Here is a 15,813-nt window from a genome sequence, read left to right as displayed (position 1 = left end):
ACTTTTTGCTAAGGTAGTATATGGCATGCTCTTTTCGACCAGACTCGTCATGCTGTCCCAATACACACCCCATCGAGTTCTCAGTCACTGACAGGTACATTATCAGAGGTCTCCCTGGAACTGGAGGTATAAGGACTGGAGGTTTCTGTAAGTACTCTTTAATCTTGTCAAAAGCTTTCTGACAATCATCATTCCACTTGATCGCTTGATTCTTTCTTAGCAATTTGAAAATTGGTTCGCATGTGGCAGTTAGGTGAGATATGAACCTTGCAATGTAGTTCAACCTCCCTAAAAACCCACGGACTTGCTTCTCCGTTTTCGGTTCAGGCATCTCTTGAATAGCTTTGACTTTTGCTGGATCAACCTCAATCCCTTTCTCACTGACAATGAAACCTAAAAGCTTCCCTGATCTCACCCCAAACGTGCACTTGTTCGGATTCAACCTCAGCTTGAACTTTCTCAACCGATCAAACAGCTTCTGCAAATTAACCAAGTGCTCCTCTTCTGTCTGCGACTTCGCAATCATATCATCTACGTATACTTCAATTTCTTTGTGCATCATGTCATGAAAGAGAGTCGTCATTGCCCTCTGATAGGTAGCACCAGCATTCTTTAGCCCAAATGGCATCACCTTATAGCAGAACGTGCCCCAAGGTGTAATGAATGTCGTCTTTTCCATATCTTCTGGCGCCATCTTGATCTGATTATATCCGGAGAAACCATCCATGAAAGAGAATACCGAGGATTAAGCCGTATTATCAACCAATACATCAATGTGAGGTAATGGGAAATCATCTTTCGGACTCGCTCTATTCAAATCCCGGTAATCGACACACATTCTGACTTTACCATCCTTCTTCGGCACAGGAACGATGTTGGCCACCCATGGGGGATAACTTGTAACAGCCAAAAAACCCGCATCCCACTGCTTCTGAACCTCTTCCTTGATCTTAGTTGCCATGTCAGGACTCGTTCTACGAAGCTTTTGCTTGACCGAAGGACATCCTTCTCTAAGAGGTAATCGATGCACCACAATGTCTGTATCTAACCCAGGCATATCTTGATATGACCAGGCGAATATCTCCACATATTCTCTCAGCATCTCAATCAGCCTCCTCTTGACAGAGTCCTCTAAAGCAGCCCCAATCTTGATTTCACTTTTGGCGTCCTCAGTACCCAAATTAACAACCTCTAACTCCTCCTGATGAGGTTGGATGACCCTTTCCTCCTGCTTCAGCAATCTGACCAATTCTGCAGGAAGTTCACAGTCTTCCTCACTCTCCTCTTTAGCTTGGTAGATGGGATTGTCGAAATCATACTGAGCCATAACAGAACTGTTCATAGTGAATGCCATAAGATCGCTTCTGCATGTTTAATGCTTTGTTTTAGAAAAAGAGTTCAATAAAGTCACAAAAAACAAAAACATTGCCATTTTTATTGTTTTTGAAAAAAGATGAAAACAAAAAATAGAAAGACAGGGATCACAAAGTTTGATTGCAAAAAATGTCCTTCATTAATGATAATCATTAAAACATGATGAGGCCCTACAATGAATCACTACGCCTTGGGCAGATCGTAGGATTTTCATGCAAAATGACAAAACAACAGAAAATTACTCTGTCAGAAGAGTAACTTGAACCACTTCTTCAGCCGTCCAGTTGTTGATAGACCCCCATGGTGCACACGGGCGAACCCAGTTGTCCAAATCACAATCACTGTCACAGTCTTCACTACCGGTTGCAGAGACGTCGCCATGATTCATCAGCCCAGCGCTGGTAAAGGTACTCGGACCCGCTTGACCATTCTGCTCTGCTTGGAGAGGCTCGTAACCAACGCCAAATTTGTCTTCTTTAACAGGCAAGTCCACCATCTTGCCCCAGCCTTCAGCTTTGCCAGAATCAACAACCTCCTTAGCCTGCTTGTAAGAAGTAATTGAAGCACCTGGCTTCCTCTGCTCAGCGTACGCCACTTTCTCAAGAGCCACAGTCTCAAACGCCTGACATAAGGTTTCGTGGATCTCGCCATCCACCTCAACATACTTGAACGAGGATAGATGACTCACCAGAATCTCTTCTTCACCGCACACAGTCACAATCTGACCGTTCCAGACATACTTGAGTTTTTGATGTAGAGTCGACGAGACTGCCCCTGCTGCATGAATCCATGGACGCCCCAATAAACAACTATAGGCAAGCTGGATGTCCATAACATAGAAGATGATATCGAATACCTCAGGACCTATCTTCACAGGCAAGGTAACTTCCCCACACACAGAACGTTTGGAGCCGTCGAAAGCACGAACGATCAGGTCACTGGGAGTAAGCACAAACCCTTCCACATCAATCTTCTTCAGAATCTGCTTAGGCAACACATTCAGCGACGACCCGGTGTCTACCAAAACGTGAGACAACACTGCCCCCTTGCATTCCATGGTGATGTGCAAGGCTTTGTTATGGTTCCGCCCTTCAGGCGGTAAGTCCAGGTTGGTGAAACCTACACCATGCCTGGTGCTCACATTGGCCATCACGCCCTCCAGTTGATTGACAGAAATCTCCTGAGGCACGTAAGCCAGATTCAACATCTTCAGCAAGGCATTACGGTGTGCCTCAGAGCACAACAACAGTGAAAGTATAGAAATCTTGGACGGAGTTTGATTCAACTGATCTACAATCTTGTAGTAACTCTTCTTGATTATCTTCATAAACTCCTCCACGTCCTTCTCGAATGTCCCCTCGGGCGCTTCCTTCTGGACAGGTTCTTCCTCAACCACAGCTTGCTTACCCTTTGCTTTGGCGAGAGCCTCAGCATTATTGTCCCTCAAAGGCTGCGGTGCGAACAGACGACCGCTTCTGGTAAAACCTCCTGGACCCCCTACATTATCCACAGCCGGACCAACAGTTGCAGGAACTCTATTCGGTAAACCAATTGTCACTGGAGTTTGATTCACTGGTCTCGTCTGACTTTCAGCCCTTCTGTAACTGCGGTGAGCATTATCATACTTCCACGGCACGGCTCTACTATTCTCAACAGCCCTTCTTCCAGACGCGGCGATAGTAGTTGGAGCACTGATGGTTACAGGCACGGAAATGGTAACTGGGGTACCATTTGTTGCAGGTGCACTAACGATCCTTTGTCCACGTTCTTCAGACGGTTTAAAGTAAATGGTGATAGTTGACACTGTTCCACGATCTTTTACAGCCCTACTGAATTGCAAACAACCCTCATCCATCATACCCTGGATACCGGCCCTTAACTGGTCGCAACCATTCTCAGATTCTGCACAGCCCAGACAATCCTCATCACAGCCCGAGTAGACACCCCCATTCAGCAGACGGCCCTTCACAACTAGCAGAGAAGTCTGAACATCATCAACATTAACAACCAGATCTTCAGCTTCTTTCCCCTCAATATTGTTCACTCTATGCCCACCATGCTGAGGCATAGGGTTGTTTACGACGTTAGGCACTGGAGCGAAGTTGATTGCTTTGGCATCGATCAAATCTTGGACCTTGTGCTGGAGAGCCCGACACTTCTCAGTATGATGTCCTGGTGCCCCAGAGTGAAAGTCACAACGGACGTTGGCGTCGTACCCAGGAGGCAATACTGTAGGCAGAGCCATTGTACGCAACTCAACCATCCCCAATCTGAGTAGTTCGGGCAGCAGTTCGGCGTACGACATGGGTAGCGAATCAAAACGTCGATCAGGCATCCTCTGTCTGGGCTGATACGGACGTTGCTGTTGTTGTTGTTGTTGCGGTTGTTGAACTCTTTGTTGTTGTTGTTGACGAGGTTGAGGTGCCGGAATGGTCACTGCAGCAACCTGACAGCGTTGACTTCTGTTCTGATCTCTGCGGTGTTGAACAGCATTAGTTTCACCCTCTCTTCGACGAGGTGCCCCAGCAAATGGCTTCTTAGAAGAAGAGGAACCAACATCTTGGATCTTCCCAGTTTTAATCAAACTCTCAGTCCTCTCTCCACAAATGACAACATCAGAAAAACTACTGAATGGGCAGCTCCCCATCCGGTCCATAAACACACCCTGAAGAGTGCCGATAAACATATCCGTTAACTCCCTCTCCAGCATAGGGGGTTGAACTCTAGCAGCTAGTTCACGCCACCTCTGGGCGTACTCCTTGAAGCTCTCTCCGGATTTCTGACATAGACTCTGCAGCTGAGTCCGGCTAGGCGCCATGTCCATGTTGTGTTTGTATTGCCTCAAAAAGGCCTCACCCAAATCCCTCCAACAGCGGATAGAATCTCTCTTCAATTCCATGTACCAGTCCAAAGAAGCCCCAGATAGACTATCTTGGAAAAAATACATCCACATCTTTTCATCATCGGTATACGTAGAGATTTTTCGATAATAAGCCTACACATGGGTGCGAGGGCAAGAAGTACCGTTGTATTTATCGAAGGACGGTGCTTTGAACTTGTAAGGGATTCTCAAACCTTCCACCAACCCCATATTGGTAACATCAAAACCGAGAGAATTTTGACATTCCATAGCCCGGATCTTCTCAGCAAGGGCATCAACTTTACGATCCCTCTCATCAACCCTTCCCAGAATGTCTTCGTCTTCACTGAGCAGAGTGAACATATCCTCTTGTCTGTCAACAATCGGAGCAGGATTACGGGCCGGGGCACGGACCGCTCTGGCATTAACGGCATCTGGAGCAATAGGTTGACCGTTGATTCGAATACCCCCCAACTCATCACCTACAGCATAGTTGTTGATGGGTACAGCAGCAGCAACATTATTATCATTGACCGGGCCTCCCTCTGGCGGAGCATGGTTGACCGGTGGAATTGCAGCCTCTTGTCTCTGAACCATGGCTCGAAGCTCTTCTTGACCTTGTGCAACCCCTTGCATCATATTCATAAACTGGGCCATGTTAGCCTTCATCTCAGCTAACTCAGCTTGAACTTGATCCATACCTCTCTGTTGATTCAGTCTTGTTGAGTAGCGGTGCGGACGTTGATCAGCTATCCTGCCTGAACAGGAACCAAGAGTGAGAAGTCACGACCAAGAACACCTGTTATGCAAAATGATATGAGTATGGTGCTAATGATGCGTATGATGCACATGATATGTTCATTTCTCAGGCATTCAAAGAGCCTGAGTCATCCTCAAAAGATGGCAACCTGCAGCAAGAACAACATAGAAGCACAGAAACAACATACACAAGAGTGATGAGTACAAGGTGAAACCAACAACCTCATCTATATGAGTAACAGGATCATACAACAAAGTCGACAAAGAAAATCCAAACAATCGGAGTACAACAATGAATCCCATCCAACAAGCCTGGAGGTGATTCTCAACATACATATCAAAGATACAAGCTAAGACAAACGGCCTCCCGGAATGAGAGTCTTCAAGTACTGACACTGGTCTATCAACAGGTCACATTCTGAACATTCTGGCAAAAGAGTGATCTTCTCCTTCAGTTGTCGTCTAAGCTCTACCACTTCTCCTCCAAGGTGGTTCTCTGATGCCTGTCTCAAGTCTACTTCCTTCTTCAACTGGATGTCTTTATCTCTGAGTTGCTTCTCCAAGTCTCTGATCTTCTTCTGATAGCTGACCTCAACTCTCTGCAACCTCAAGCACTCCCGGTGTTATGCATCTAACATGCTCTCCACCTCCTCATAGGATCTCTTCTTGCTTCTCAGTCTGCTAGCATCTTCTCCTCGCACTCCTCTGAGTTGATGAGCCAAATTCAACCTATCAGCTTTGGCTTTGTACAACTCCATCTGGGTATCTTGCTCCTTCTCTCTCAAACGGCGATTCTCCATCAGGGCTTGCTTGTAGTGCTCCGCAGGCACACTCTCAGCAAGGATCAAAGGTGGTTGCTCCTGCAACGGCTCCATCCTATCGTAGGGTAACAACAAAGTTTCTACTCTCTCCTTGACCCAATCAGTGTAATCAGGCATAGCAACGACAAACTTCTTCCCTAAGACAGATCCATCCTTCACACCAATAGACTTCCAAGCTCTCCCTATCTGCTCCAATCTGGCCGGGTCACTCTGCTTCTCAAAATACACACTTTCTGCTACCTCAGCCTCAAGTGGTCTTCCCTTCATCACAAACCCCAACTGGCGGAGAGAAAGAACCGGGTTGTAATTGATGCAACCCCTAGTCCCTACGAGTGGCACATTACGGAATCCTCCACAGCTCATAATGACGTTACGCACATCCATCCGGTAAGATTGCCACCTGATATCATAGGAGGTAAGAGACATAACCCTCTGAGTCCACTTATGCGTGCTCTGAGCATCCACAAAAGGTCCGCTGACTGGCAGGAGAGACAAGAACCATCTGAGCAAAAGCGGGAGACAACACCTGATAGCCCCACCCTTACCATGCCTACTGTGAATAGCATAGTAAGTGTCAGCTAATAGAGTAGGAACTGGATTTCCTCCAATGAAAATACTGACTGCAGCATAGTCAACAAAATTGGGCATACTCGGAAACAGGACGATCCCATAGATCATGACGGCCAACTGAGCATGAAAGGCTTCCCAACTTCCCTTCTCTGCTTCTTCTCTAGCTACCCTCAACAGAAACTTCAAAGGCAATCCTACAACATCCCCACTGGACTTCCAACTATCACTGACTTCCTTGATACCCAAATGGAGAGCTCTGGCAACAGCTCTGAAATCAACCTCTTTGGGCACATCCAAGAAAGGAACCTGATACCGGACCGGGACACTCAGCAGAATGGAGTACTCCTCAAGAGTAGGCGCCAACTGATAATCTTGAAAGGTGAAACAATGAAGCTCTGGGTCGTAGAACTGTAGAAGGGTCTGCAACGGCACCGGATCGACTACCATCTTCAACAGTGTCAGAATATCTCCATACTGGTCAACAAACCCCTTCTGGTTACCACTGGTCATAAGGTTACTCAACTCAATCAGAGACGTCAAAGATTCACGGTGAAAGCTGTAGGAACAAGTCTTCCGCTTCAACTCTGGGACTGTTGCCATCTCTATCATTGAACAAGCTCTGGAATGTACCTGAGAAATGATATGCATGCAGGGATTAGTTTTTTTTTTTCTTTCCTTTTCTCTTTTTTTTTCTTATTGCGTATTTTTTTTTGAAAATAAACATGCTATGATGCAAATGATGCAGACACGACTGGTTGGCTGTGTCTCTCGGAACACAGGATCAAAGCTTCGGCTTGAACTCGGAACCACAAATTCATCTGAAACCCAAAGTCATCTGAGACCCCAAAATTCTGAACCAATAGTCACCAACAGGATCACAAGTCGCCAACAAGTCACCAACAAGTCACCAACTGTACCTGTAATAATGATCATTCCCTCCCCACTCACGGGTGTCATCTAGGCCAGGGTAAGGTCGAGAGAAACGCAGCATAAATAACCTTTCGCAGAACATCATCATATACACACCCGAAGTATGTAACGATAATGTCCCACCAGGGTCTGAACTGCTCGTGATATCAATGTTCCGCTAAGTGGCGCAATACCACCCGCTTCCCATGAATCACTCTATTCCTAAGTATCCTAGATTTCACTCATAGCCTGGGTATTGGGCCTTTTACCTCATGTAACTCCCATCCCAACAGAGAGAAACAGACAACCAGCTAGATGAATAATGAATATGAATGCAAACATTAATGCAAACAATAAATGCAAACGATAAATGCACATATATACAAATGAATGCAATAAATAACAGCACAAAGCAACCAAAGCCCTAACCTAGAGAGCGCTAGGAGAGACTCGCTTAGGGAAGACGGACCAGCACAGGTCAACTTCTCTAATGTCCCCAGCAGAGTCGCCAGCTGTCGCATTACGCGAAAAACCGGCGGGAAAACAAAACAACAGAGCCGCCACCGTGCGTTATTTATCCCAAAGGAGGGAAAGGAAACGCTCGAAGTAAACCTGGAAAAGACATGGTCTCGCGACCAGAGAGAAATGGGATCGGGAGTCGGTTATGCGAAGGGAAGGTATTAGCACCCCTACGCATCCGTCGTACTCGACGGGATCCACGCACAAAAGGAAGGATAAGGTTGCTAAAAACTGCTCACAAACACACACACACTAGCTGAAAGAGACACAAGAAACAAACAAAACGGACTCGGCAGGATATCGCATCCTGGGCCTACTTAGTCTATCAAGCATAGACATCAGAGTCGAAGTAGTTCGGACTGGGGAAATGACACATGCTCGCTAGGATGTCGCATCCTATGCATACGTATCTCCTTGGACGAAGGAGAATCAGAGCATTCGTAGCTCGGCTGACACGCACACAAACAAACACAGGCAAAGGCAAACGTGGAGCCTGAATGCCAATCACTGGACTTACATCAGCATCCGAACCAGAACACACACAAGAAGGCAAACATGGAGCCCAAATGCCAATCACTGGACTTACATCAGCATCCGAACCAACAAACCCACACTGGAACCCAAATGCCACTCGATGGACTTACATCAGCTTCCAAGCACACAACAAGACAAAACAAAGACACAGGCGCCCGGAGAGATCAGCTCAATCTCCTGCCTACGTACCTCATCTGGTATGAGGATCAGGGCGACGTAGTTCCCCTACGGAGGGAAAAAGGACTAGCCTAACCAGATAACAGAGGGAGACACAACACTAGGGAGACTACGACTCGAGCCTAGATGTTATCATGCAAATTCATCCCTAAGTTAAGGTTTCTAGCTAACTTGCACAGGAAGCAAGCCTATCCTAAACATGACTTGCACAGGAAGCAAGCCACACACACACTTAACTTGCACAGGAAGCAAGTCTAAACTAACCCTAACTTGCACAGGAAGCAAGTCAAACAAATATACAAGCACAGGTAGCACACACTATACACAAGCAAGGGGCTCAAACAAGGCTAGGTTTTAGTCGAGGGGTCATATCGACCTCAACAAACAAACCTCTGGAACTGGGTGAATATGCTCTTAACCTTGCCATTGAGGGGCTAAGCTGAAGCAGATGAAAGGTGAGTGAAGATAAGACTTCACAGCTCTTATCCCTGGCCTGGGAGAGCTTAAGACAAGAATGTGTGGGTTCAGAAAGTGGGAACCCTTCTACACATTTGATACTGACTCAACTGTACGATTGTACGAGATCTTGGGTTTGTATCTGCAATGCATCAACACAGTGGTGTGAGCAAAGCAGATGACACACAGAATAGCAGGGGATAGATTGCATATCCCTTGGGTTCTGCCGATTGCCTCTTCACTTAGGAGGTCTTTGACTCTATGCAAGGACAAAATTAAACATCCACAAACATTGCCTCTTAGGGAGGACTTCAGACAGTTGCCTGGCCAAGTAACAGGCCAGGTCTTCCAGACTACATGAAGTTAGGAAGTTACCTCAATGCAAATTGCTTATACAAGCAAAGCAAGGCAAAAGTTCACAAGGAACTGAGCAACTAAAGGCACTTGTTTTCGAAGAAAGTGATGGAACAGTTGTTGTTTGGTCAGTATGAGCTCAAACAGATGAAGATTTGTGCTCCCAATGATGAATAGTGAAGATGCTGTGGCTCAATGTAGCTTGTTCTTGCTCGAATCCCAATCTGCCATGGATGAGTGCTTGGAGAAAACAGTAGTGAAATGGTTGTTACAGCTGCGCCTCCATGCTTGCAATGGCTTCCAACATGATTGTGAATGATGGCACAAGCAAGTGTGGCTCGAGCTCTTTGAGGTTTTCTCAAGAAAAATGCCAAAATGCAAAAAAATGGATTTTAGAGAATATGAGTTTTTTCTGTTTAGACCAAGTGGCTGCTACTAGGGTTTTCAAATGGCAGAAAAAATGATATATATCTGCTGTTTTGTGATACTGAATCAAGGTCCATGAAAATGTGGAATGGAGTTGGTAAAAAAAGTGTACTTTTGGCCAATTTTCAAGCAAGTAGGTGATGGGTGTGTGTACTGCATGAAAATGGGCTTCCAACAAGTCTCAAATATCATTTCTGAACATATTCCAATGGCCAAAGTGATTACAAATGGTTATTTCAAAAAGTCAAAATTTCACTTCACTTGAAATTAATTCAAGTAAGTTAAAAAATGCCATTTTGATCTATGATGTTTTGGTGAATGGTGATGACATTTTTGGGAAGATGGCATCAAATGTGACTTGTAGCAAAAAACCCCACCCAATTTGGCCAAATGGTTTGAGAGATATGGCCTTTTGAAGTTCAAGAATTTCTGAAAATGATTTGATCATAACTTGCCAACCATGCATGGGAATTGAGAGTTCTTGGACTTTTTGGAAATGGGAGAACAAGATCTTCAACTTTCATGTTGGGCAAAAAATCATTTGAAGCTTGTATCATGATGTAAGTTTGAGGATCAAGACTTTCCATTTTTGGTAAATTTCAGTTACAGGTCAAGTTTCCCTTTTTGGAAATTTCAGATCTGGCTTCAAATTCCTCCATGATGGTGTTTTCCATGATATATGAGGCCTATTGGGACATGAATAAGCTCTCTCAAACCAAATCCCATCATCAAATCACTGATTAAATGGACAGTTGACCAACAGTTGACTTTTAGGGTTTCTGACTGATTGTGCATTGACTGATGACTTCTGAACATCCAATCCTTGACCTAAACACTTCAAATGGATCCCCAAGTCATGTGAACATGTTGGACCAACCCTGAGGCCTTGGCTCCTTGAGAAACATACTTGCTTGCTTGGTTGACTGATCTCCTGATCAGTTTGACCTAATTCTCTTGATTGGCTTGCACTTGAGCAAAAGGGACAGTGCAATGCTATGCAGTGGACCATGTTATGTTATGACCTAATATGAAAATGTATGTACAATGATAGGTGCAAATTTGAGGTGCTACACTAAGATATTCTTGAAGACGCTGAGTTCATTTTACTATGAACATATGATCGCAAGCGCCCGTAATGATTTCACCAAAATGGTGAACATGGGGATGAGATTGGAAGAAGGAGTCAGGGAGCGACAATTATCCAAAGGTGAAGCGTCAACGAGCAAGAAGTACGCTGGTAGCTTCTCCAAAAAGAAGGAAGTAGAAACTAATGCAGTATCAACAGGGAGGCAGAGGACGCCTCATGTGAGGAAGAGTTCCTAGTCCCGTCACTGTAACACCCCCCAAAATACTACTACTCAAATACATCATACAATTGCATAATCAGAGTAACTTAAAGCATGCATACACGAAGGCATCAAATTTACTTCTTCCAGAAACAACACATGCCATGGTCACATACAAGTAACATGGATTATAAATCAAAACCAAATAACCAACATGCAAACTCACACAACGGAATAGCATATTTCTTCATAAATGGTAAATAGTGATGATTCCCATAAATCATCTACCACAAAATATCGTTTTGGGCTCTAAGGCCACTCAACATCAAAACCAACATATCCAAATAACAAGATAAAAGAAAGCACAACAATATCTCTCAACATCAAAACAAATACAAATAATCCCATAAATCCAAGTGTTACATGACTAGAGCACTTTAAACTACCTAGTCAAAACACAACAAGAACTAGCCTCCGAATCTAACCCTTATGCGAAGCACCACTATCTTCGGTACCTGAGCGATGTCGCGATAGAATATCACTCCAACAGAAGGGTGAGAATTCAAATCATTATTGAAATTCTGGTATCAGATATAAGATGTCGAAGGTAATGTCACGACACTAATATCTGTTAACACACATAGGATAAAGATACAGAATGGTAAAGCAAATAACACAAGCAATTGTTAACCCAGTTCGGTGCAACTCACCTACGTCTGGGGGCTACCAAGCCAGGAAGGAAATTCACTAAAATAGAATTAGTTCAAAGACTCTCCGTACACTTCAACAAGTTACAGTCTTTCTCACCTAATCTCTACTCGTGCAATTTCTACCTAATCACTCTTAGATATGAGAACCCACTCACTTCCCTACAATCACACACCAGTGATTTTAAACAACAATCCCTTGAGAAAAGAAAATACTTTTCAATTACACACTCTTGATTTTACTTCACAGTTTCAATTAATAAGACACACTCTTGATCTTGCTTCACAACTTTGATCAAGAAGACACACACTCTTGCTTAACAGCTTTATAGTGACAAATTACAACCACAAATCAGTCCAATTCAATCATCAATGGATGACTTGAATGGCTTACAAGTCTCACAACTAAACAGACACAAACCCTAACTCTCTCTATATTTCGCTCAGTATTGGTTGTGTGTTCAAACAGGTTTTCTAAGTCTCTTTTTATAGAAGCATCCAGCTGGGCTTGGACATCTTGAAAACCCTAAATCTATTTTCCAATCAAATCTTTTTATAACAGCTGGTTAGATCTCCTGGGAAAATAAGTAAATCTGGTTGTAATCCACGATTGAATGCGCCAGCTAATCATATCTTCAATCATACAAAGATTGCCATTAATTGTGCAATCATAAAACACCAGACATTCATACTGAACGTTCTGTGTACAGGATGTCATGACATCGAGTCTGTCATCCTGGAAAAATCCTGCATAATCCAATTATTTCTTTTCTATCTTCCAGCAGGTACAGCCATATCAAATGCCATGACCTTGTGTATGTCATCTGAAACAATCCTGCATGAACATGTCTTTCATTTAAGCTCCAGCAGGTACATCCAATATCAAAAACCATGGCATTGTATGTGGCATTCTGAAACAATCCTGCATGAACATGTTCTTGAACTCCAGCAGGTACATAGGATATCTCATGTTAAGACATCATACATAACATCTTGTGAACACTCTTTGTTTTACCAAAATTGCTGCCAACACTTGGAATCAACAAACTCCCCCTTTGGCAAATTTTGGCTAAAACATATATCTGTCCTTTTTGTTCACAAGGTAAACTATTAGCAGTTAAACAACATAACAGTAGTTTAATCAGCAGCAGAAGCAAAACAATTACTAGTTATGGCTACTAGTAATGCACACATGCACAAGGGTACTTCTCCTCCCCCTAAATTTGTGCAACAAAAACAGAATTACTAGTTATGGATGTAACTAGTAAGACACACAAATGTACAACGGTACTTCTTCTCCCCCTAAATCTGTGCACACAACAAACAGTCTCCATGAACATAACAGCTACTGTAACTCCAGCACTTGTACCAGCCAGAATGTCATTTTGACATCTGCTTCAACAACAACACTTGTGCACCATATCAGACATCCTCTTTGACATCTGTAATCAGAACAACATTCTGTTTTAACACCTGTGCACTTCCTTTAAAAATAGTTGTCCTCCAGCTATATACATCTCACAACTTCCACAACAGCTTCCATATCAGCACTTCTCCCCCTTTTTAGTCAAAATTGACCAAAGGTGACCTTTTTCAAAATCAATAAAACTTCAATCTTTCAAACATCAGCATCAGATTAACTTCCAGCCACACAGTCTAGTCCTTGCCACAACACAGTTTACCCAGTCAGAAATATCCTCTGGGATAACCACAAACTCCTTTACTTGCTATAGGTTCTCATGAACATAGATCCCCAACTTCCCCCTTAAACATTCAAATTGATTGGCATCCAAAGCTTTAGTGAAAATGTCTGCTAATTGCTTTTCAGTAGTAACATGCTCCAGAGTTATGATCTTCTCTTCTACAAGTTCTCTGATGAAGTGATGAGGAATGTCAATGTGCTTTGTCCTGCTATGTTGAATAGGATTTTTGGAAATATTTATGGCACTCAGGTTATCACAGTATAATGTCATGACTTCTTGTGTGACATTGTATTCAGACAACATCTGCTTCATCCAGACCAGTTGAGAATAACTACTCCCAGCTGCTATGGATTCAGCTTCAGCAGTGGATAGAGATACACAGTTTTGTTTCTTGCTAAACCATGAAATCAGATTGTTCCCCAAAAAGAAGCATCCCCCAGATGTGCTTTTCCTATCATCAGCACTTCCAGCCTAGTCAGCATCACAGTAACCAGTCAACATGGATCCAGATCCATGAGTATACAACATCCCATAGTCACTGGTGCTATTGACATATTTCAATATTCTCTTCACTTGGTTTATGTGACTGACTTTTGGTTCAGCCTGATACCTAGCACAAACACCTACAACAAATGCAATGTCAGGTCTGCTTGCTGTGAGATATAGCAGACTTCCTATCATGCTTCTGTATAGACTCTGATATACACTGACACCATTTTCTTCTTTGGAGATTTTCACATGAGTAGGAGCAGGTGTCCTTTTATGGCTTGCATTTTCCATGCCAAACTTCTTCACAATGTTCTTGGCATACTTGCTTTGAGATAGAAAGATAGATTCTTCCATCTGTTTGACTTGTAGCCCAAGAAAGTAGGTCAGTTCTCCAACAAGGCTCATCTCAAACTCAGATTGCATTTGTCTAACAAAATGTTCAACCATCTGTTCTGACATCCCACCAAATACAATGTCATCTACATATATTTGTGCCACCATGAGCTTTCCTCCTTCATTCTTCACAAACAGAGTTTTGTCAATACCTCCTTTCTTGTATCCATTGTCAGTGAGGAACACTGTGAGTCTCTCATACCAAGCCCTGGGAGCTTGCTTCAACCCATAGAGGGCTTTTTTTAATTTGTACACATGTTGTGGAAGATTTGGATTTGTGAATCCTTTAGGTTGTTCAACATATACTTCTTCATTTAAGTAGCCATTCAGGAAGGTGTAGCGGGTTATTCGTTACCATTAGAGATATTGACTAAATCTAAGGTAAACCATACAAGTCGAGTCGCCACCGCACTTCTATTTATCCAAAGGAATGGTTAGAAAGTGAACAAAAACCTAAAAGTTTTATCGAATCAAAAACTAGTAAAAATGTCAGAGATCGGGGTAAGGGGGTTGGTTATACATTGGAAGGTTTTAAGCACCCAAAACATCCTAGGTACTCCTAGGGAGCCCTTTTCATACTTGTTGTAAGGTTGGTATTTTGTGAAAATTTATTTGTGCAAACATGATTGAAGAGATGAGAAGAGAATATACAAGTTTATTTACATTTTGTGTTTGAATGGATAAACCCATTGCCTACGTACCATCTTAAAAAAAAGATTAGGATCAAAACCTCGTAGTTCGGGGTAAAAATCTTAAAATGAGTTGGTGAATTGATTGGTCCAAAAGCCTTAAGGTCTTTTGTTATCCAAGGGAGAAAACTCAACCTAAAACCATAAATCCACCATGTGAAGATAGCTTCAACATGCTAGTGAGGGGTTAACCCTATAATAAGCATGGAAGACTCATTGTCCATCACTAAGGATATAGGTAAGCATTACATCTACCACAAGGATAACTCAAACCTAATAGCTAAAGGTTATGAAAAATTTGATTAAGAAAGTGGCCATTGAAACCACAAAAAGGCATTTGAATGGGTTATATTTACCAATGAAAAGTATGTACAAAATATGGTCAAAGTTGACTTAGAATTTCAATTCAAAATAAGGATTATGAAAAGAAGGTTTAAAAATCAAAAGCATAAGGCTTAGGTTTCTAATGTTTGAAAGGAAGTGTTAAATTTTTGCATAAAAGTTTTGGCTTGGGTTAGAGTGGAGGGAATAAGAAGAAGGGCTAAAGTCCTAATCATACAAGAGATAAGGGATAAGACACAAGACCACAAATGGAGTTCCTCTCTTGAGATCATATTGATGATCCAAGTAGCTCCCATTCTTTGGAATATGCAAGCAAAATAATAGGGAGCTTAAGCAATCAATCAAACAAGCCTCTTAAGAGATCCTCAATGCATCTTGTATCTTTCTCTTTGGATGAACATGGCAATGGTTCTTCAATTTGAGCTCTCATAGAATTCCCTAGCAC

This window comes from Lathyrus oleraceus, chromosome 3 (genome assembly GCF_024323335.1).
Source record: "Lathyrus oleraceus cultivar Zhongwan6 chromosome 3, CAAS_Psat_ZW6_1.0, whole genome shotgun sequence".
Taxonomy (NCBI): Eukaryota; Viridiplantae; Streptophyta; class Magnoliopsida; order Fabales; family Fabaceae; genus Lathyrus; species Lathyrus oleraceus.
Note: the sequence above shows the minus strand (reverse complement) of the source record.